The sequence below is a fragment of the Danio rerio genome, chromosome 3, assembly GCF_052040795.2.
Source record: "Danio rerio strain M-AB ecotype USA chromosome 3, GRCz13ab, whole genome shotgun sequence".
NCBI classification, from domain to species: Eukaryota; Metazoa; Chordata; class Actinopteri; order Cypriniformes; family Danionidae; genus Danio; species Danio rerio.
In genome coordinates, this window is record NC_141023.1 from 62,317,764 (window position 1) to 62,342,340 (window position 24,577).

Genomic DNA, 24,577 nt, shown 5'->3' on the forward strand with positions numbered 1-24,577 from the left:
TTTTTACATATTTTTATTTATTTAGAATGAGTTTTTAATATTTTTATTTATATTTTTTATTATTTATTTATAATTGTTTATAATATATTGTTTATCTATTGTTATGTTTATTTTAGTTTTTATCTTATGTATTTTATTTTTATTAATTTGTTTATTTTTTAGAACATTGAGTTTGAGAAAAGCTCATTACAAATAAAATGTATTATTATTAATAATTAATTAATTAATATTTATTTGCAATAAAATGTTGTCTATTTTTATTTGTCGTTTTTTGTTTATTTTTGTTTTTATTGTATGTATTTTATTTTTATGATTTTTTTATTATACCCATTTATTTTCATTTATTATTGTTTATATAATTTATTTTTTTTATTTTTTTTCATTTTTAAATAATTTGATTTCACTTTAAAATGATGGTCCGTTTGTTATTGTATTTACCATCATGAATAAACAACACACAATACACTTTTACAGTAATATTCCTCTTTGACAGTAATAATTAATGAAAATGAAGTCATTCATTGTTAGTTCTTATTTACTCACATTAGATTAACTAATGTGAAGCACTTTTAATTTGAATAATACAAATGGTGATCTTTGATTAATAAATGCTGCACAACATTATTTATACATAAATACATAAACTAATTATACTAAACTAATATAATTATAAGATATTTCATAATATCTTTTAACAGCTCAAATGGAATAATCTTAATGCTTTCTGGCAAGAAAATGTGAAGTAATAGTCATTTTACAGCAATGTTAGTTGAACGTTTGCTTTATGTTGTCCTGTCTTTGTTATGGCACAAAACACAATGTATGCATCACACATGAAAAGTTGTATTTCTGAGCTGGATGTTTTGTGTAAGTGTCTGTAAGTGTTACAAGTTGTGTACAAAAGTAGCAAAGTTAAAATGTAATGATGCCCTTATGTTCGCATAACCAAAATAATAATGATAATAATAATTTCTAAAACATTCTTATGGAAGTCATTTTGTTTTTATTACTATATATATATATATATATATATATATATATATATATATATATATAGATAGATAGATAGATAGATAGATAGATAGATAGATAGATAGATAGATAGATAGATAGATAGATAGATAGATAGATAGATAGACATATATAGATGTCATCCTTAGAAAATTTGATTTGCTCATGATATGCTTTTGTAACGACATTTGTGGTTGTTTAATAGTACAGCTAAGTGTCCTTATAGTAAGTCTCTTGACCCTCATTCACTTCTTGCTGTTGATTGTTCAATGATTTTCTGCTGTGACACAATCTCTTCACATTCTTCGCAAGCTGATCTCTTTCGCACTTTTGTAATATTGGCCAACTATGAGAAACTTCCACTGTTACAAGAGCACATCTGGGCTGAGCGCTTTCACTGAGAGTTCTAAGCAAACCAAAAGATCCTGATATATACATCAAGTGAAATCAGGAAATAAACTGCTGTGACGTCATTTCGAATAAAATAAGGCAACGTTTGTTTGAGAAAATCTAAATGATCACCAACTCTTCTGGCATATGTTTTACACAGTGGATGCCCTTCCATCTGCAACCCAGTACTAGGAAACACCCATACCCTCTCACATTCACACACACTCATTCATATGGGCAATTTAGTTCATCCAATTCACCTACAGCACATGGGAAACTCCACACTGAAATGCCAACGGACCCAGCCAGGACTGGGACCAGTGAACTTCTTGCTGTGAGGCAACAGTGCTTACCACTCAGCCACCGTGCCGCCCGTTAGCTATTCGTTATTATGATAAAAATAGTTGAAACAAAATTGGGCTTCTGCAGTATTTGTTCATATATATATATATATATATATATATATATATATATATATATATATATATATATATATATATATATATATATATATATATATATATATATATATATATATAGAGTTTAGGTCAGAAATATTTATTTTTTAATTGTTTATTTTTCGCTCAATTTCGATTTCGAACAAAGAGATGTTTACAAGACATTTCTAAACATAATAGTTTTAATAAATCGTTTCTAATAACTGATTTATTTGATTTTTGCCATGATGACAGTAAATAATATTTTACTAGATGTTTTTAAGACACTTCTATACAGCTTAAAGTGACATTTAAAGGCTTAACTAGATTAGTTAGGTTAACTAGGCAGGTCAGGGTAATTAGGCAAGTTATTGTATAATGATAGTTTGTTCTGTAGACAATTGGAAAAATATATAGCACAAAGGGGCTAATAAGTTTGACCTTAAAATGGTGTTTAAAAATTTAAAACTGCTTTTATTCTAGCTGAAACAAAACAAATAAGACTTTCTCCAGAAGAAAAAATATTATCAGACATACTGTGAAATTTCCTTGCTCTGTTAAATATAAATTAGAAAATATTTAAGGGGGGGTTAGGACTGGGCGATGAATTAAAAGAAAGGAAAATCAAAATTTAGCAAAAGCTGCGATTTGTCATGCGCATCTTGTCAGGGAAGCACTGCTCTGTGATCAATAGTGAATCTCCTCCAGAGGCCAGAGGGAAACCCAGGAAATCCTTATCTGCTGGTTAAGTCATGACGTATCCAGTGGCGTAGTGGACGGGCCCGCGAGATTAGGGAGCCCCGCGTCATCAAGATTTTCAATTATTGTAAATCCGGCAACCGCAATAATCAAACTCTTGGGAACAACTGTGGTTGGAACCAAAGTTCACAGGTCACCACTCAAGCGGTGGACTACTTCATTCTGATTGCTTGCCACCGAACCACGTCATAGCTCATACCATAAAGTTAACTTGATTTCAACTATCCTCGACGCTGACATCGGAGAAGACGCGCCGTGCTGTTTCTCGTCGCCGGTTCTCATTGAAAATGAATGACTTCTGGCTACTTTGACACTCTCGCCGCTTTCGGCTTGTGATCGATCCTCAGTTTGTGAAGGCTTCCCCACGTTGTCGCTCTGCCCCGCTTCCTTTCCCCGCTCCTCAATTTGTGATCGCTTCCCCGTGTTGTCTACCCCCCCCCCCCCCCCCTCAGGGGGCCCCGTTAGTGATCCCTGCAGGGGGGCCTCCGCATTTTGTGCTACGCCATTGGACGAAACGGTGATGTATGGAATACTGCTTCCGGGTCCAAGCCGCTACTCATTTGAATAGAGAAAATATTAGTTCATGGCCACTTTTTGGTACTATCACACATTAAAGTGAATTTTATACAAAACCATAGTGTACACATCAGTCTCTGGATTTATATGCAGGTAAAGTCAGAATTATTAGTCCCCCTTAGAAATTATATATTTTTAATTTTATATATTTTAATTTATATTTCCCTAATGATGTTTAACAAAGCAAGGAATTTTTCACAGTACGTCTGATAATATTTTTTTCTTCTGGAGAAAGTCTTACTTGTTTTATTTCAGCTGGAATAAAAGCATTTTTTAAATTTTTAAACACAATTTTAAAGTCAAAATTATTAGCCCCTTTAAGCTAAATCTTTTTTTAATTGTCTGCAAAATAAACCGTCTTTATACAATGACTTGTCTAATTACCCTAACCTGCCTAGTTACTTAATTAACCTAGTTAAGCCTTTAAATGTCACTTTAAGCTTTATAGAAGTGACTTGAAAAATATTATTTACTATCATCATGGCAAAGATAAAATAAATCAGTTATTAGAAATGAGTTATTAAAACTATTATGTTTAGAAATGTGTTGAAAAAATCTGCTCTCCGTTAAACAGAAATTTGGGAGAAAAATAAACAGGAGGCTAATAATTCTGACTACAACTGTACATATATATATATATATATATATATATATATATATATATATATATATATATATATATATATATATATATATATCAATTGTAATTTTTAAAAGTTTTACAGCACTTGGTAAATGTTTATAATTACCATTTGATGTGTCTCCCCACATAGTTTAAGGAAAGCGCTTGGACCTGAAAGCCGCAGGATCTCACACTTAACAAAAGAATAGCTTTGCATATAAACAATCTTATTATGCCCCTTTTTAGAAGATGTGAAACAAGTCTCTGGTGTCTCTAGAGTGTGTATGTGAAGTTTAAACACAAAATACCACACAGATAATGTTTTATAACTCATTAAATATGCGCCTTTTAGGCTTTGATCTTAATTCAAATTTAAATTCAAATGAAACAGTGCTGTCTTTAAAAGAGGGCGGAGCTAAAAATGCCTGTGTGTCATCATTGTGGCAGATACAAAAACAAGACACTTTCTATGCTAATGAGGTAGAGATGGTCACTAATGGGCGGGGCTTCCCCGTCTGATGACACGTACAAATGGACAATGTCAATTAAAGTGTTTCTGCGTACTGCTTTTATCAAGTGTGATTACAAAAAATTCAGTTAATCATTTTTTTCCCCATCAGAAGCTGGTTACATTCACAGACTATCACCACACAACTGTGTTTTAAGAACTTATGAATGTGACTTTTTCATAATAGGTCCCCTTTATATTGTAAGTCCACTATTATAAGAGTAAATTAATTGTATAAAGTGATAATAATGAATGTGATGTGACTTCATTTAGCTATTGTACGAACTGCAAACATCACTTTGAACCATTCTCCCACTGCAGCCCTTTTCTTCGTAGCTACTGTTTACTTTGTAATTGAGTGCAAAGCAAATATTTGCCTATTCGTTTAATATACATAGTAATTTACGTGTACAAATTCATTAACCAATGCTGATATTATCTTTTTAAATTAATGTTAATTGTATTTATAGTCATAAACACTTGTTTGAAAAGTACTTTGAATGTTTACTGGTGTTTACTCAAAGGCAAATGAGTAAATTGTGGCTGTACTGAGCACACATTTTTGGATTATAAGTTTGCCTAACACCAAGAAAGTTGCTGGTTCAAGTCCTGGTTGGGCTAGTTGGCATTTCTGTGTGGAGTTTGCATGTTCTCCTCGTGTTGCCGTAGGTTTAGTGGCGGAGCTAGAATTTTTTTTTCATGGGGTGGCCACTGCTATTTCACGGGGTACACACACACAGACACACACACACACACACACACGTACATACACACACGTACATACACACACAAACACACACAAACACACACATACTTGTTTTTGTGCATTGTGGGGGTCACCTGTCACGGTGGTTACGTAATGGGGACCACCCTTTCTGATGATGTTAGAGACATAAAAAAAATAGTTTGCCACACAAAAACACAAACTATTTCATAAAATCACTTCAGATTTTGCATATTCCGCAAATTTTTTTTTAGACCTGACACAGTGGTCACTTGTGGGGACATTTCAGGTTTTGTGTAGAAGTGGGGTCCGCCACATACACAACCGATTTTTAGACAAAGTGGGGACCAATTCTACACACACTTTACTGGTTTTGAGACAAAGTAAGGACCAGTTCCAGATACACATTACCGGTATTGAGTCAAAGTAGGGACCAGGTCTACACACACATTACTGGTATTGAGTCAAAGTAGGGACCGGATCTACACACACATTACTGGTATTGAGTCAAAGTAGGGACCAGATCTACACACACATTACCGGTATTGAGTCAAAGTAAGGACCGGATCTACACACACATTACTGGTATTGAGTCAAAGTAAGGACCAGATCTACACACACATTACCGGTATTGAGTCAAAGTAAGGACCAGATCTACACACACATTACCGGTATTGAGTCAAAGTAAGGACCAGGTCTACACACACATTACCGGTATTGAGTCAAAGTAAGGACCAGGTCTACACACACATTACCGGTATTGAGTCAAAGTAAGGACCAGGTCTACACACACATTACTGGTTTTGAGTCAAAGTAAGGACCAGATCTACACACACATTACCGGTTTTTAGGCAACATGGGGATCAGATCAGCACCCTTACTAATATTAAATTTTAAACCTCAATCAAGTAATTTGACAGTAAACTGCTTTAGAATTTTCATTTGAAGAGCAGGTCAGTTTATAAAATATGTAATTTGAATACAGAAGGAACCTCAAGATCCAAACAGGAAATGGTCCAGAATAAATTTAATAAATGTTATATTTATTATAAATAATTTCCACAAAACCTTTAAACACAAAAAACAGTAAACACAAAATCCATGAAACTCTCTTGCATGTCTAAAAGCAGTTCTCATTGGGTATAACAAGCTTCCACATAACTCTTCCATGTCTGCATACACATTTAGTTAAGTGCAATAGCAAACAATATTAAAGGGTTAGTTCACCCCAAAATGAAGATTCTGTTATTAATTCTTCTCCTTCATATTGTTTCAATCCCTTGCTGTCTATGGAGGATGAGGAGTTCTTGCACTTCATCTAAGTTATCTTCCTTTGAGTCTGAAGATGAATGAAGGTCTCAGGGGGTTAGAGTGAGATGAGGGCAAGTAATTAATAATATAATGTACATTTTTGGGTAAACTCTTAAAACCCACCAGTATGTTCTATTTCTGTTTCTGTCGTATTTTAGCTATTTGAAAAAAAAAACATTAAAAATATTTAAAAATATATTTATAAAGAACTGAACCCCACAAATGCAAAGAGACCTTCATCATATAACCAAGCAACCAAAACTCCAAATAGACATCATTTGTTAAGCATTAACTCTACATTAATAGTAAGCAGTTTATAAACACAGCTAGCTTCATTTTTCATTACTAAATAAAGTATTGCATTATTTACAAACTGTCTAAGAATAATTGGTGTTTTTTAGGATCATTAAGAATGAGTAAATTTATACATTTACTATTCAGGCATATAATCAGGGCTAAAAATAAAAAATAAAAAAAATAAAATCCAATCGGTTCACTCTAAGCAGAATTTATATTTTTTCGGTTCTGTTCTTGCGTTGCTTAATAGACAAAATATTCCGAAAACAGTTTTTTAGAAAAAAACAAAAAAAAACTTTATTTAATTACAAAGTATTGCAGGACTCTAGAGTGCTCTGTTTTTTTAATGGTGCAACTAAAAAATCTATACGAGGGGTAAGATTAAATGAATTTTCAATAAGTATCATTATTATAAGACATATTTATAATATGAACTTGCTTTTGGTTATTGATTGACACGCTGTTTAAAGGCGCTACACACAGCCCCACTCCTTGGTATCGAGCGCAGGCCCGGCGCTACATTTAGATGTTGTATAATATGAAATAGCAATAAAAATTATGAAAATTGTTATGAAATAGTTTTTCAGTTATGTAGCCTAATAAAAATATTTAGTACACTGCACAGTGCAATTATTATTTAAATTTATTATATCCATTATTATTAATATTAGTAAAATTGACAAAACACAGAACTCTTTTGAACGTTTGCTTTCATTTTGACATGCTAAAGCGCACTTTTACAGTTTTGTAAAGAAACATCCCATTATGCAGCAGCAGTCAAGTTAGGACACTTAAAAATGCCTTTTGTGTTCAAAGATGAACGGCCTGCGAAGTCAAGTTTACATGGTTATAAATTAAATAGATATAGCCTAGTGTGTAAGTGAATTTGCTGCAGATCCACCTCTCACATGTGCTGCAGGTAGGGTAAATGATAATCTTTTAAAAAAATTTACTTTAGGCTATACTGCTATTTGCTCATGCAAAATTAAACACCAGAAAATATATCGTAGGCCTATATTAAGAGCTAAAATACAGTTAGCATCATAATTAGTTCAATTATGTGCTGTAGGCTATTGATTGACCAACACCCCCTGTATACAGTTTACCCACTGCAGGTCTACACTTCTGATCTGTATTTTGAATTACTTGTTTTAAATGACAGTAAGACATGCTATATTTAGTTTTTATTGTAAAATATACATTATAATCCAGTACAAAGTAAAATAATATTTATTAATGGCCTTTTGGCAGCGTATAGCCGTTAAGCTTATAGTCTAAGCATGTCATTTTATTATTATTAACATAAATTACAAACTAGCATCCTTATGATTTTATTTCGTTTCTGTATATTTTTATCAAACGAAAAATGCAATGAGTTATACTTTGGTTTTAATTTTATTAGAAATTTAATAGTCGTTTAGGCAACACTACTTCTACATGTCATTGGCTCTGATTGCGTTTTTTACAGATAACCTATTTACAAAGATTTTTATTAAACAAGTGCACTACCACAAGATATTTTTGTAGGTGTAAAAATCTAAAAAGTATCATTATCATATTCTTGCATTATTCATCTTTAATATAAATATAAAATTTAACACATTCATTGATTAAACTAGGGATGCTAACGATTACTCGATTGATTTATTGTCGGTAACCCTTTAAAACCGATAGACCTTATCGATGACCGATTAAGCATGGGCATTTAATAAGTTATGCTTTGCTCTTTGAGATGCGTTCACGATTTCACACATTACATAATCAAGTGTGCGCAGTTTAGGCTACGTTACCCTATGGAGTCGTGCACTCTCTTGACTTTGCATATTGGTTATGCACATACTGGTCATTATATATCACTGGTCACCTGTTATGCTCAGATCTCGTTTATCCACTGGTGCTGCCATTAATCCGCTGGTCAAGTAATCAAAAAGTAGGCTACATGAGGTTTAATTATGGGCAGGTTATTAAGACCAAACATTGGTTGTGCAAACTGTATTACGTTCTCTAAAATATTAAAGTGTTTTAAGCTACATTATTTTTTTATAGACTGGCATAGGCCTAAATACGCATCACGGCCAGACATTTATAGTTTATATAAAAACGAGCGTCACCGTCGCATTTGTTCACATGCTTTAAATTAATGCTTTTTGTCTCCCAAATTCATATAATAAAAAGAACAATAAAATAGCATTATTAACCGTTTAACTGTAAACATTTCTGTTCAGAACGATTAAAGTTGATCTTTTTTTTTCGGTTTTCGTTTCTGTTCCTAAAATGTCATTTGATTTTGTTTTTCATTTCTGTTCCTTGAACCGGTTTGGAGCCCTGCATATAATATGTTTTTCTGCATGTTAAATAATGCTTTATGAACTCAACATGCAGTTTTGTGATCTAATCTAAAGTGAGGAATATTGATGCTTTATAAATCCCTTATAAATGACAATTAAAGGTTAGAATCATTCATTTATTCATTTATTTTCATTTTGGTTTTCTCTCTTTATTAATCCGGGGTCGCAACAGCGGATTGAACCACCAACTTATCCAGCACGTTTTTATGCAGCGGATGCCCTTCCAGCTGCAACCCATCCCTGAGACACATCCATACACATACACACTCATTCACGCTCATTTACTACGGACCATTTTAGGCTACCCAATTCACCTGTACCGCATGTAGGAGCACCCACACCAACACAGGGAGAACATGCAAACTTTACACAGAAACGCCAACTGACCCAGCCAGGGCTCGAACCAGCGACCTTCTTGCTGTGAGGTGACAGCACTACCTACTGCGCCACTGCGTTGCCAGGCTCAGTATCAAATAAACAATAAGTATTTGCAATCGTACCTAAACAAATACAATTACTGTAAATTTTAAACATTGCTGAATAACAGGAGTGTCGAAATACAACATCATTTGATAAAACAACAATATAATAATTTAACAATACATTACGTGTAAAGCAATTTTATATTTAGACAAGATTGCAATGATTTACTTTTCATTTGATACAGTTTCATTTGAGCATCTTGTAATAGTGTAGAAATTAATAGTCATTTTTTTCCTGTATATAACGTAACTGAGCCTTATATTGTAATTTATAATGGATTTATAAAGCATGAATAGTCCTCGCTTTAGATTAGATCACAAAACTGCATGAAGTTGAGTTCATAAAGCATTTATTAACATACTAAACAACTTATTATATGCCTGAATAATAAGAATTATCAATGTTATTTTTAATAGTTTATTAATCATTTACTTGCACATTCTGAATTATCTAAAAAAAAACACCAACTACTTTTAAATATCTGGTTTGTTAATGATGTATTTTTCATTACTAAATTAAGTATTGCATTATTTACCAAGTATGAAAACAATCATTAAGCACATTATAATTGTGCTTATAAGTCAATAATATTTGTAATTTATATTTATAAATATAATTTATAAACTGCTTACTAATGTCTATTAATGTAGCGTTAATGCTTAACAAACGTTCAACTAACTATTTGCTAATGTTTCATAAATAATTCATTGTGTGCAGTTATTATAGTGTTACCCAACATTTATATATCTTATTAATCAGGCATATAGTAATGGTTACTCTTTCTAATAATAAATGCTTTATGAACTCAACTTCATGCAGTTTTGTGAGCTAATGTAAAGTGAGGACTATTGATGCTTTATAAATCCCTTATAAATGACAATTAAAATCTCAGCTATATTTTAAACAGAAAAAATAAATAAATTAAAAGGCAGAGTGATTTATAGCTTTATATATATATATATATATATATATATATATATATATATATATATATATATGGTGAAGTAGTGGCGCGGTACGTAGTGCTGTCGCCTCACAGCAAGAAGGTCGCTGGGTCACTGGTTTGAACCTCGGCTCAGTTGGCATTTCTGTTAGAAGTTTGCATGTTCTCCCTGCATTCGTGTGGGTTTCCTCCGGGTGCAAAGGCGCAGTCCAAAGACATGCTAAAGGTGAATTGGGAAGGCTAAATTGTCCCTAGTGTATGAGTGTGACAGGCCCATATGACAGGCTGGCCGGAAGGTGTAAAAAAAGTCTTTATCATATGGACAAGTCTAAAACTGGAGGACTTGTTCCAAAAAGAGCCGACCCCGCAATCATACGGGACTAAGGCCAAAGAAGATATATATATATATATATATATATATATATATATATATATATATATATATATATATATATATATATATATATATATATATATATTTTTTTTTTTTTTTTTTTTTTTCATTAATTTCAAGATACACAAATGAAACTATCTAATGAAAAATAAATATTAGCAATCTTAGCAAAATATAAAATTACTGTACAGTGCAAACATCACAGAAACACTGAAATGAATATTGCCATATTGTTAATTGTGTTGTTTTGAAATGATGTTGTATTTTTATTTTGTAATGTTTAAACTTTACAGAATTTTTTTTAATAAGATTGCAAAGATTTATTGTTCATTAGATACTGAGCCTTAAATTGTCATTTATAAGGGATTTATGAACTATAAACAGTCCTTAGGTCACAAAACTGCATGAAGTTGTGTTATTATAGCATTTACTAACACACATGGTTACAATTACTATATGCCTGAATATAACATGTATAAATGCTCATTTGAATAGTTTATTAATCATTTAATAACTCATTCTGAATTATCTTAAAAACCACCAACTACTCTTATATACAAATAGTTTGTAAATAATGCAATACATAATGAAGTAATGAAAAATGAATCAGTAACAAAGCATGAAAATACAATTAAGTCAAGTCAAGAATACAGCGTTTGAAGCTGTATTTATAAACTGCTTCCTAAAGTCTATTAATGTAGAGTTAGTGCTAAACTAATGATGTATAGTGTGTAGTTACTATGAAAGTGTTATTCAGATTTTTTTTTTTTCTAAAGAGTCGAGATTCAGTTTTTAATATAAAAATCCAAAGCTGACCAATCTCTGGTTTTTAGAGCCAATGGTTCAGCTTTCACCACAGCATGTACTTCCTGTTTGCTCCAGGATCTTCTCTTTATGGGACCTATGGGTGGTTAAAATATAAAAAAGTGGTTTTAGTTGCATAAATGTTCAGTCATTTTTACAACATGTGCTGTTATGTTAGTTTAATATTGTGATAGAAAATGCTAGAAAAATATGTCTTGCCTATTATTAAAAATACTTAAGATGGAGATGGATTAAAAAATACTTCCTAATAACTCCAAAACTGGTTAATGTGGTTACACTTTATTCCATAGTCCAGTTTAGACATTCTTTTAACTATGCGTAACTCTGCAACTACGTTAATTATCTCACCGTAAAGTATTATGTATTAGAGTATTTGCATACTGTTAGAATGTTCAATAAGACTAACGCTCATCTGATGAAGTGTTTTTTTTTGTGTGTGGTGGTGAATTGCATTATGGGATGTTGATCTCTGCTCTGTGCACTTTTGATGTTGAAAATTCAACTCTACAGTTTAACAAAGTGACTTTTACTGACATTTTAGTAGTTTGAAATAATGTAATGTATAAGAAATAATATATAGAGATAAATAAGTCTTTAGAATAACAGAAAATGTACCGTCAGTTTATTACAAGGTTTCTGTAGCATAATATACAACACCAACCCAAACAAAAAGTCACTTTTTTTTACTTTTTAAGATTAAAAGTTGTTGGAAGAAAGATCAAGATCCCATAATGCAATTCAAAAGCAGAAACAGATTTCATAAAAACATGAATCACAAATTATGAAAAACTGCTAATTTAATTATTATTACTTATTTTTATTACTTTTAGAGTGTAGAGTATTAGCTGACAGTTAAGGTTACCTCAATAAAACTGACTCTCATTGGTCTCAGTAAATAGTACAGCAGACTAAGTTAGGCTCAAAATTAGTACAATATGACTAACTCTTAAATAAATTTAGTAGAGTATTAGCAGTGTTGATTCTAACAGACAGTCTAATGGCTGTTAGTTGACAAGTAGTTGCAGTTACTTGTAGTTAGTAGTAGTAGTAGTAGTAAATTATCAAAATAAAGTGTAACCAGATATGCAATTAGTATATTTTTCCAAAGTATTTAGCAATATTGTTTAACTAACATGAAATGAGACATCAAGTGCAACTGTACTGAAATCATCATGGAAGTAATGTGCTTCTGTCCTGTTTTACCCTACATGTTATGTAAATGAGCTTGTGCATTTGGACTTGTACAATAACACAAGTCAGTCACAAATTAACTTTAATGATCATACCTCTCTTTTTTGTGAATGCTGGGTCTGCTTCACTATCTTCACAGACACTGTACCATGATGATGATACTTGAGTGGACTCTGAAAGTAAAAATCAAGTCTGAGAGTTGACTTCTCTGCATAAAGCTTACCAAAATATTTATTTGATTTTGTGTTGTTCTTTTTAATGGGTAAAAGCGTGTGAAGGTAGCTTAAAAATAGTTTTCAAACACAGCACATACATATCATGATAAAAATAGAAAAAAGAAAAATTCTGATCAGAAAAATAAATAATATTTTTACCTTTTAGACTGGACTTCACCTCCTCCAAAATCACGATCCACTGTAACTTTCTCTGAATGTAAAAACCCACACAAAAATACATCATTTAAAACAATATGATATATGTTTGCAAATACAAATGTGTATATAACATCCAGAAAATCTGGCACTGTACTACATGTTTGTGTGTAAACCCACGATTTGATCAAGATTCCACCCTTTAAAATCTTCTGAGCGTCTGTTTTCAAGTCCCAGAAAAACTGAGTTGTGGGAACAGAGCAGTTCTCTTCTGCAGTCATACAGTCATAACCACACATACATATGAAGAGTTTGGTTGCAAAATGCGATAAACGGCATTTTTTGACATTTGGATTTTATTATTGGAAATCACTGTTCAGATGTACCTTAATCTATGTGTGAATTGCTGCCATTAATAACATTTAAGAATGCACATTTTAGGCCAAGTACGAAACGTATTTTTTTTTTACAAAACGCAATATCCGTCAGACCAGTTTCTTTACAAAGTGCGATATAACAGTTAGAGAGCGTTCAGGATGCGGCGCGAGCTCAGCATCCCCTGGGAAGAGAGTCATCGCCGGTGAAGTGCTCAGAGTTTGCTCATTGATTTAGCGATAGAAGATGAAGTCTTCAACTTCACAAAAATTTATAAAAAGGCCACAAAAGTGGACCAGAATAAGATACTTCTGCGTCAACAATACACAAATGCAGCAGGGAACGAGTCTCCGCTGATGTCAAGAGAAGGCCTAGGAGCGCCTTTTTTCCTACTCCCCATCACAAGATACCTGTCTGCAAGTGTCCCTTATAAGTTTATTTTTTAAATAATTTCTTAAATGTAGCTGAGTAGCCTATCTGAAGATTTATTTATGTGGTTGCACCTATTATTTAAAATTAATTCTTGTTGTTGTTGATTTATTATAAAGGAACTTAAAGGGCACATGTTGTTATGGAGAAAACGGTTTAGCTTTTTCACAACCAAATAAATAAGCTATTATTATTATTACAGTGAAATAATTCATTAAATATGACATAGCGAGGCAAGTTTGTGTCACGGACTCAGCTCCGCCCGCTCTTATCATACAGGTTTGGTTTTCTGCAGCGGTGTGGAAGGAGCCGCCCCCCACTCTTTCTGTACCAAGCTAAAGGTCATTTATCTAACTAACTTAATCTTACTTATCAAACAAAACATTGATTCACTAGCTTTTGGTAATGGTATTAATGTAGTATAATATAGCCTAAGGTGGATGTAGCGTTTTGCAAAAAAAAAAAAAAAAAAGTTATGTTATGTTGTGTACATTCTGGCCAAATCTAACTTAGAATCTTATTATTATTAATCAATCTTTGCATATATTATTCCATGTTTGACAATGTGGGTTGGATTAATATGTAGCATTTTGGCATGTTTTTTTTTACTTAATTATAGACATAAAATTAAATAAAAAATATCCTGGATTTGAAAATATTGTGTTCCTGGCCTTCACTGAGCTCAAGTTATAGTTTAAGGTACAGAAATTGTGAATGAACTTGACTGTTGATGTCCTGAAAAATAATGTCAAAATTACCAACATTTTTTTAAATGGATATATCTCGTTCTGCAATGAAACTCTTTATATACAGTTGAAGTCAGAATTATTAGCCCCCCTGAATTATTAGACAGCTTGTTTATTATTTCCCCAATTTCTGTTTAACGGAGAGAAGATTTTTTCAACACATTTCTAAACATAATAGTTTTAATAACTATTTCTAATAATCATTTCTAATAATGGACTTATTTTCTCTTTGCCATGACGACAGTAAATAATATTAGACTAGATATTCTTTAAGACACTTCTATACAGCTTAAAGTGAAATTTAAAGGCTTCACTAGGGTAATTAGGTTAACTAGGCAGGTTAGGGTAATTAGTCAAGTTATTGTATAACGATGGTTTGTTCTGTAGATTATCGAGAAAAAAATATAGCTTAAAGAGGCTAATAATTTTGTCCCTTAACGGTGTTTAAAAAAATGTAAACTGTTTTTATTCTAGTCAAAATAAAACAAATAAGACTTTCTCCAGAAGAAAAAAATATTATCAGACACACTGTGAAAATTTCCTTGCTCTGTTAAACATCGTTTAGGAAATATTTAAAAAAGAAGAGAAAAATTCCAAGGGGTCTAATAATTAATACTTCAACTGTATATATATATATATATATATATATATATATATATATATATATATATATATATATATATATATATATATATATATATATGAAAGTATACACAGTTGAAGTCAGCCCACCTTTTTAAAACTTTTTTACAAATATTTCCCAAATGATGTGTAACAGAGCAGGGAATTTTTTCATAGTATGTCTGATGATATTTTTTTCATCTGGAGAAAGTCTTATTTGTTTTATTTCAGCTAGAATAAAAGCAGTTTTAATTTTTTATGAACCATTTTAAGGTCAATATTATTATCCCTCCAATAACTTGCCTAGTTACCCTAATTAACTTAGTGAAGCCTTTAAATGTCACTTTAAGCTGTATAGAAGTGTCTTGAAAAATATCTAGTCAAATAATTTTTACTGTCATCATGGCAAAGAGAAAATAAATCAGTTATTAGAGATGAGTTATTAACATTGTTATGATTAGAAATGTGTTTAAAAAATCTGCTTTCCATTAAACAGAAATTTAGTACAAGAAATAAACAAGGGGGCTAATAATTCTGACTTCAACTGTATATAATTAAAAATATATATTTTATATATAATTTTATAAATATTTTATAAAAAATTATTTTATATATTTTTATATATAATTTATAATTTTTATTTTGAAAAATATAATTTAGACAGTAGTACTCAAGGGTCCAGGGGTCTGTTCTTCGGACCTCGCTTAAATAATCTAAGATTATATTACAGATCCTGGATCTTTTAATCTTGATAACTCATCTTAGGCTAATTTGGTTCTTCAAAAAAGTTTGCGAATCAGATTAAACTGATCTGAGAGGTGTTCTGACTGTGTGTTGTGACAGATCTATCGATCCTCAAAATCATTATCAGCAATACAACGATTGGCTGACGGCACAGCAGCGTGATGACATCTGATTAATGGACAGTTATCAAAATTACATGAAATCCGTAGTAAACGGTTCGTTAAATCTGATATGCAATAACAGAGTTGTGAGTCACGTGCTGGAGCAGAGCAGTTCTCTTCCCCTGTCATATGGTCATCCTTCAATAAAAGCTGAAAATAAAAAAATATATATTAGTTAGACAGCAGTACTCAAGGGTCGCGGTCCCCACTATGTCAGACCTTACTGTGTGTGTATTCAGGACTAAGTGTGTTTCACAGCTTCTCTAACATGCCTCTGGTCCCCACAATGTCAGTGCATATGTTCACCAATTAGGACACACACTCTGTTTCATTTCTATATTTTGATTAAGTTAAATAATTACAATTAAATACACCACTACTACAACAACAACTACTATTACTACTACAACTAATAATATTAATAATAATAATAATAATAATAATTGTTATTATTATTAAATTTAAACACACCTCATCAGAGTTGTGGGTCTCCTACTGGAGCAGAGCAGTTCTCTTCCTCTGTCATATGGTCATCCTTCCATCCTTCAATAAAAGCTGAATAAAAAAAAAAAAAAATATATATATATATATATATATATATATATATATATATATATATATATTAGTTAGACAGCAGTACTCAAGGGTTCCGGTCCCCACTATGTCAGACCTTACTGTGTGTATTCAGGACTAAGTGTGTTTCACAGTTTCTCTAACATGCCTCTGGTCCCCACAATGTTACACTAGTGCATACATTCATACATTAGGACACACACTCTGTTTCATTTATATATTTTGATTAAGTTAAATAATTACAATTAAATGCACTACTACTACTACAACAACAACTACTACAACTACTACTACTAATAAAAATAATAACAACAACATTAAACACACCTCATCAGAGAGTTGTGGGTCACGTACTGGAGCAGAGCAGTTCTCTTCCTCTGTCATATGGTCATCCTTCAATCAAAGCTGAATAAAAAAAATAAAAAAATATATATTAGTTAGACAGCAGTACTCAAGGGTCGCGGTCCCCACTATGTCAGACCGTACTGTGTGTGTATTCAGGACTAAGTGTGTTTTACAGCTTCTCTAACATGCCTCTGGTCCCCACAATGTCAGTGCATATGTTCACCAATTAGGACACACACTCTGTTTCATTTCTATATTTTGATTAAGTTAAATAGTTACAATTAAATACACCACTACTACAACAACAACAACTACTATCACTACTACAACTAATAATAATAATTATAATAATAATAATAATAATAATAATAATAATAAAAAATATAGCCGCAAGCGGCGATTAACGGGGTTCGAGCATTTGGCAACCTAATTGCCATTTAGGCAATTTAGATTTAGGACAACCCAAAATTTAAGGCTGACCCAAAAGAAATCCATGATGGAATGTAGTAAATGGAAAAAATATAAAGCCTACATGAATGAAGTGGTAACCTGGGCCTAAATCAGCTTTTAAATGCAATAACAGAGCTTATACCATGTCAAGATGTGATTCAGAATGATCTTAAATGGAATTTTAGTGACTTTGAACCAACATTATGAGGTCTTGTGCTGTCATCTAGTGGTTTATATTAGTAATGCATGTTTAGACCCTTCGTGGAAGCATATGAACACACTCTGCTCTTTAGATAAATATATCAAGCTCATTTATGCACAAAAGTTCAATTGTTTTTCATAATTACTGATTTAGACAGTGCAGACATTTGTACAACACTGATTTTGTTCAATTTGAGCAAAAAAGCAGGGACGAGTTCATAAAAGTATTGTTTGAAATAATGGTGAATAATAAATGGATGGTCTGAGTTACAGCAGTGGATTTCATGCCAAAGTGATCAGAATGTGCAGGCCTGTCATATAATATCTCAGATCAATGATATTTGTGAAAAGCTGTCTACAATAAACACATATTATACAAATTATGGTCAAATAGCAATGGAAATGAGTGTTTTTGAGACCTTTTCTACTGTTATAGCGCCACCTATTGACCTATCTTCACAAAATTTTGCATGCTTGTTAAGAATCACATCTCAGATGTGCATACCTGATTTCACGAAGTTTTCAGTTTTCCTTATGCATTTACATGCATTTAGGTCAATATAAGACACACCCCTTTTGTAAATGAGCCATTTATAGCTACCAAATAAGGAAAGTTCAACTCATTTCAATAACTATTGATCTGCTCAGTTCAGAGATTCATACAACACTGGTTTCGTGGTGATTGAGCGAAAAACCAGGGACTAGTTCGCAAAAGTAGTTTTTTCATATATTAATTAATATTTAATGAACAGATTGAGTGACATCAGTGGTTTTAGTGTCAGACTGTTTGGTATGAGCAGGCCTATCATATGATATGTATCTTGTGTGGCTGTGCAAAACTTTGTGTAATAACCAATCAATTACAACCTCAAAAAACACAAAATCGCCCCCTAGTGGCGGATTTCTTTTAAAATTCTTACAGACCTCTAGGACCATGAGTCGAACATGCCCACCGAGTTTCGTTTTGATCACTCATCGTTAACCTAGTTTAATGGCTGTTTAATCTTAATTGGCTAATGGCGGCCATGTTTTTTGAGATATGCCAATGTCCTTATAGTATGTCATGACACGTTAGACAAAGACACTGCATGCCAAATTTCAAGCTGATTGGACTAATGGTTGTGAGGTTAGAGTCATTTTTAAGTTTTTTAGGCTTTATAGCGCCACCTTGAGGCCAAAGTTTGCGGGTTTTGCACTGTGACCTCAAATTGACCTTATACATGTGTTTACCAACTTTGATGAAGATATCTCAATCCGTTCAAAAGTTACAGCTACAATTAGCTTTTAGCTTACATTAGCATGTTACGTTTTTGCGTACGGTTTCGCGTGAAATCAACATTTCAACTTTCTTTCAATAACTTTTGCTATTCAGTGTCCAGAGAACATTTCTACACTGGTTTGGTTCAGATTGGGTGAAAACCCAAGGACTAGTTCGCAAAAGTAGGTGTCGGACAAATCGCGATGTAGCGGAAAAACGGTGCATCGTAGAGAAAATCTGGGTCACTCCACTTTTGTTCGTGCTGACGCAAGGATTCCAAATATGTAAAGTTTTTGAGCCTACGACAAACGGTTTAGAAATGGCGGCCAAATTACTAAATTTTTTTTGTTTTTAGCGCTGTAGCGCCACCTATGGCCCGATTTTGACGAGCCTTTGGATCTGAGTAGCGGTGAGGAGTACTACCATCTGACCAAGTTTGAAGCCAATAGGCCTTACGGTTTGGCCTGGGCAATAGTGATTATGGCAGAAGTAAAATAATAATAATAATAATAATAATAATAAAAATTCTTACAAAAACAATAGGGTTTCAGCGCTTCGCGCTCGAACCCCTAATAATTGTTATTATTATTATTATAAACACACCTCATCAGAGTTGTGGGTCTCCTACTGGAGCAGAGCAGTTCTCTTCCTCTGTCATATGGTCATCCTTCAATAAAAGCTGAAAAAAAAAAATATATATATATATATATTTTAGTTAGACAGTAGTACTCAAGGGTCCCGGTCTCCACTACGTCAGACATTACTGTGTGTATTCAGGACTAAGTGTGTTTCACAGCTTCTCTAACATGCCTCTGGTCCCCACAATGTTACACTATTGCATACATTCATACATTAGGACACACACTCTGTTTCATTTCTAGATTTTCATTAAGTTAAATAATTACAATTAAATGCACTACTACTACTACAAGAACAACTACTACAACTACTACTACTACTAATAATAATAAAAATAATAACAACAACATTAAACACACCTCATCAGAGAGTTGTGAGTCTCGTACTGGAGCAGAGCAGTTCTCTTCCCCTGTCATATGGTCATCCTTCAATATAAGCTGAAAATAAAAAAATATATATTAGTTAGACAGCAGTACTCAAGGGTCGCGGTCCCCACTATGTCAGACCGTACTGTGTGTGTATTCAGGACTAAGTGTGTTTCACAGCTTCTCTAACATGCCTCTGGTCCCCACAATGTCAGTGCATTTGTTCACCAATTAGGACACACACTCTGTTTCATTTCTATATTTTGATTAAGTTAAATAATTACAATTAAATGCACTACTACTACAACAACAACCACTACTACTACTACAACAACTAGTAATAATAATAATAATAATAATAACAACAACAACAACAATATTAATAAACACACCTCATCAGAGTTGTGGGTCTCGTACTGGAGCAGAGCTGTTCTTTCCTTCTGTCATACGGTCATACTTCAGCAAACCTGAATATAAAAATATATATATATTAGTTAGACAGCAGTACTCAAGGGTTCCGGTCCCCACTATGTCAGACCGTACTGTGTGTGTTTCACAGCTTCTCTAACATGCCTCTGGTCCCCACAATGTTACACTAGTGCATGGGTTCACCAATTAGGACACACACTGTTTCATTTCTAGATTTTGATTAAGATAAATAATTACAATTAAATGCACTACTACTACTACAACAACTACTACTACTACTACTACTAATAATAATAATAACAACAACATTAAACACACCTCATCAGAGTTGTGGGTCACGTGCTGGAGCAGAGCAGTTCTCTTCCTCTGTCATATGGTCATCCTTCAATATAAGCTGAAAATAAAAAAATATATATTAGTTAGACAGCAGTACTCAAGGGTTCCGGTCCCCACTATGTCAGACCTTACTGTGTGTGTATTCAGGACTAAGTGTGTTTCCCAGCTTCTCTAACATGCCTCTGGTCCCCACAATGTTACACTATTGCATACGTTCACCAATTAGGACACACACTCTGTTTCATTTCTAGATTTTGATTAAGTTAAATAATTATAATTAAATGCACTACTACTACAACAACAACAACTACTACTACTTCTACTACTACTACTAATAATAATTATTATTATTATTAAATTTAAACACACCTCATCAGAGGGTTGTGGGTCTCCTACTGGAGCAGAGCAGTTCTCTTCTTCTCGTCATATGATCATACTTCAATGAAAGCTAAATATAAAAAACAAAAAATAATAATTAGACAGTAGTACTCAGGGCTCCTGGTCCCCACTATGTCAGACCGTACTGTGTGTGTATTCAGGACTAAGTGTGTTTCACAGCTTCTCTAACATGCCTCTGGTCCCCACAATGTTACACTATTGCATATGTTCATAAATTAGGACACACACTAAGTTAAATAATTACAATTAAATGCACTACTACAGCAACAACATCTACTACTACTACTACTACTTATAATAATAATAATAATAATAATACTAATAAACATACCTCATCAGAGAGTTGTCGGAGCAGTTTTCTTCTGCAGTCATATGGGCATCCTTCAATGAAAGCTATTTAAAAACAGCTTTGTTATATAAGTCATGTCATGACTATAAACCTTTTTATGACAGTCTTATGAACCCCCCTTTAAAGTAAAGCATTACCCAATTAATTAAACTTTTTTACCCATTAAGACAAGAAGATATTAAGAGATTGATTTCATTATCTCTTAAGGATGATGCAAACTCTTTATTTTTGAACAGATTTACCCTTAATCTATATTAACATAAAAAAACTCTTAGCTTTGCTGAATGTATTAAGGATTAATGTATTAAGTGATCAAAATGTCAAACCTTTCTCCAAGGCCAATCACATGCGCCATAGTCAAACGTTATTTCCTCTCCAAAGAAAATATCCCTGATTGCAAAAAGGCACAAATGAGGTTTTCTCTGAACAACGATCTTATTGACAGTGCAGTTAGGGTGCAGATCGTCCTCATGATCGGCATCAATGCTGCAAAACTAAGAGAAAAGAGCAAGCAACATTTTAATTATGCCCTCTCATAGCAATAAAAAGCTAAACTATGGCATGAATACAAACAGAATGAATATAATATATACATGTACATTTGAATGGGGAAAACACTTAACCACCTGTTCTTGTTTTACCATATAAAGTCAAACATAAAGACAGTATTTTTATTAATATCTCATCTATGCTTTGCTTCCACAAGCTCTATCATTTGTACTCAACCACAAAACTTCCTTTAATAAATGTGGACAACGCAAACTCTGACCTAAAAGATTTAATGTGTAGGGTTCAAAAACTACAAAAACCTCACATTAGCATCCTCTCTGTGTGTGAATTATAAATACAGTAAACCTTTTGAAGTGGATCAGAACCTTTCAACAATGTTGTTCTAATACTATTGAACACCTGTTCTTCTTTCTTAGGACAGTTTTAAAGAACTTTTTTTCCACTTCAATTTTTTACAGGTCACACTTTACAATCAGGTTTTATTAGTTAATGTACTTACTAACATGACCTAGTAATGAACAATGCATGTACAGCATTTATTAATCATAGTTTAACATTTACTAATGCATCATTCAAATCTAAATTCATGCTTGTACCAGTAATAATGCATTGCAATAATTAATGCATTGTGCGTGTTTAACTAGTAATGAACTACTTTATTTTCATTAACTAAAGTTAACAAACATGAACAAATACTGTAATAAAGTATTATTCATTGTTCATGTTAGTAAATGCATTAACCAGCATTAACTAATTTAACCTTATTGTAAAAGGCTACCAGTTGACAGCAAATAAATAAATAAAACACACACAGTGAACAATTATGTACTTTTATATATGTTTTACACTAAGTTGGAGTTTATTATAATTATTTATCTAAAATAAAACGTTTCTACACGTCATAGAACAATAAATTAAGTACATTTCTAGGACCAGATAGCCCCACATTTTAATTATAACCTCTATATTATTACATTAACGTATAAATAGTATATAATAGTGTTATTTCAGGATTAACGTTAAATGTTTAAAGCAATTAACCATTTAAAAAGTACGATACAAGAACTATGAAAACATACCTTAGTAACCTTCTATATATTCGGTTTCCAGTGAATGGGTCTTGTCAGTGGAGCTGGTGATGTGTTTCTCCGCATCTTTTAATGGTTTTATCCTCCGTCGATCCATTTAGCCGCCCGGTGATTGGTGACTGTCTGACCGCGGCTCATGCACTCCACCCCGGCCTCTGACTCACGTAGCACCGGGCAGTTAGCACGTTAGCACATTAGCGCGAGTAACTTTTACTCGTGTAAACAAGTTAAATTACATACTGAACTGTATTTTGTGTCTTATCAGTGTTATATTAATACGTAATTTGAAACAACATCTATTAAAACACCCAGGAAATTCGTTAAAACATTTAATTAACTATACCTGATAACTGTCAAAATATGCAACATAAGTATTTGTCATATAACCTGTTTTATTACATTATGATGGTGAAAAACATTCTAACTTACCCAAAAATTCGAATAATTTGATGATAGATCTTAATTAAGTTGATTAAAGTCGGATTAATTTATGAGATTGCGCATGTGCAGTAGGCAGAGTGTGTGAACTGCGTCAAGTGTGTGTCAGGGTGCAGTACCGCCATCCGACTACAGGACCGCTATAGAGCAGTGCGCCGACACACACTTACACACTCAATTCAGGTAAATGGTCAAGGTGGGGATCAGTGAAAAAAACTGCACTAGGCATATCAGCAACGCCCCCTGAGTCTTTTAAAGGCAAAACATAGTGGGGACCGGGCGATCGGTCCCCACTATGTTTTTGGTCCCCACTTTGTGAGTGTGCTATCATGCTGAGGTCCCCACCATGTAATAAAAACAAACACACACACACACACACACACACACACACACACACACACGTGTTTGTTTTTGTGAAAAGTGGGGACATTACATAGGTTTCCATTCATTTTATACTGTCCAAACCGTATATTATATTGCCCTGTTGGTTGGGTTTAGGGAAAGCAGTGAGCGGGTGGATCTGTGCTTTTGAAAACACTGTTGGTTGGGTTTAGGGAAAGCAGTGGGCAGGTTAATCTGTGCTTTTGAAAACACTGTCGGTTGGGTTTAGGGAAAGCAGTGGGCGGGTTGATCTGTGTTTAGGGAAGGGGAAGTGAGTGGGGTTATCAGTCAGTCGATAAGTCGGGATTTACGTGAGAACAGCAGGCATGAATGGCACTCGCAGGAGAAGTTTGAGATCTGAAAAAGCAAGCACAGTGGCCTCTGGTGGATTTGCGAAAACAGAATTAGCTCATGGGACGTATTTTGCGCTGTCCAAAATGTATGCAGGGGTGCGTATCAATAATGAGCCTTTTTCTTGTGTGTGTGTACACATGTATTTATGTGTGTACTTGTTAATGTGGTTTATGTGGACACAAAATCATGACACGGC

At 33.0% G+C, this 24,577-nt stretch overlaps 1 non-coding gene across 12 annotated transcripts; it reads right to left on the bottom strand.

Annotated features, from left to right (window-relative positions):
* Positions 1-10,910: 10,910 nt before the first annotated feature.
* On the bottom strand, positions 10,911-23,750 carry LOC147846097 (uncharacterized). Of its 12 annotated transcripts, XR_015481382.1 has the most exons (16): positions 23,638-23,750; positions 23,200-23,367; positions 21,937-22,104; positions 21,593-21,654; positions 21,232-21,310; positions 20,845-20,920; positions 20,490-20,564; positions 20,092-20,169; positions 19,697-19,772; positions 17,167-17,244; positions 16,738-16,821; positions 16,302-16,416; positions 13,371-13,461; positions 13,194-13,245; positions 12,915-12,992; positions 10,911-11,704 (listed from the first exon to the last, which is right to left on the bottom strand). It is a non-coding gene; the product is annotated as an uncharacterized LOC147846097 (transcript). The 12 variants fall into 12 exon arrangements; XR_015481388.1 differs by lacking the exon at positions 13,371-13,461 and having other exon boundaries at positions 16,366-16,416; positions 23,200-23,363; XR_015481389.1 differs by lacking the exon at positions 13,371-13,461 and having other exon boundaries at positions 16,362-16,416; positions 23,200-23,363.
* Positions 23,751-24,577: the final 827 nt, after the last annotated feature.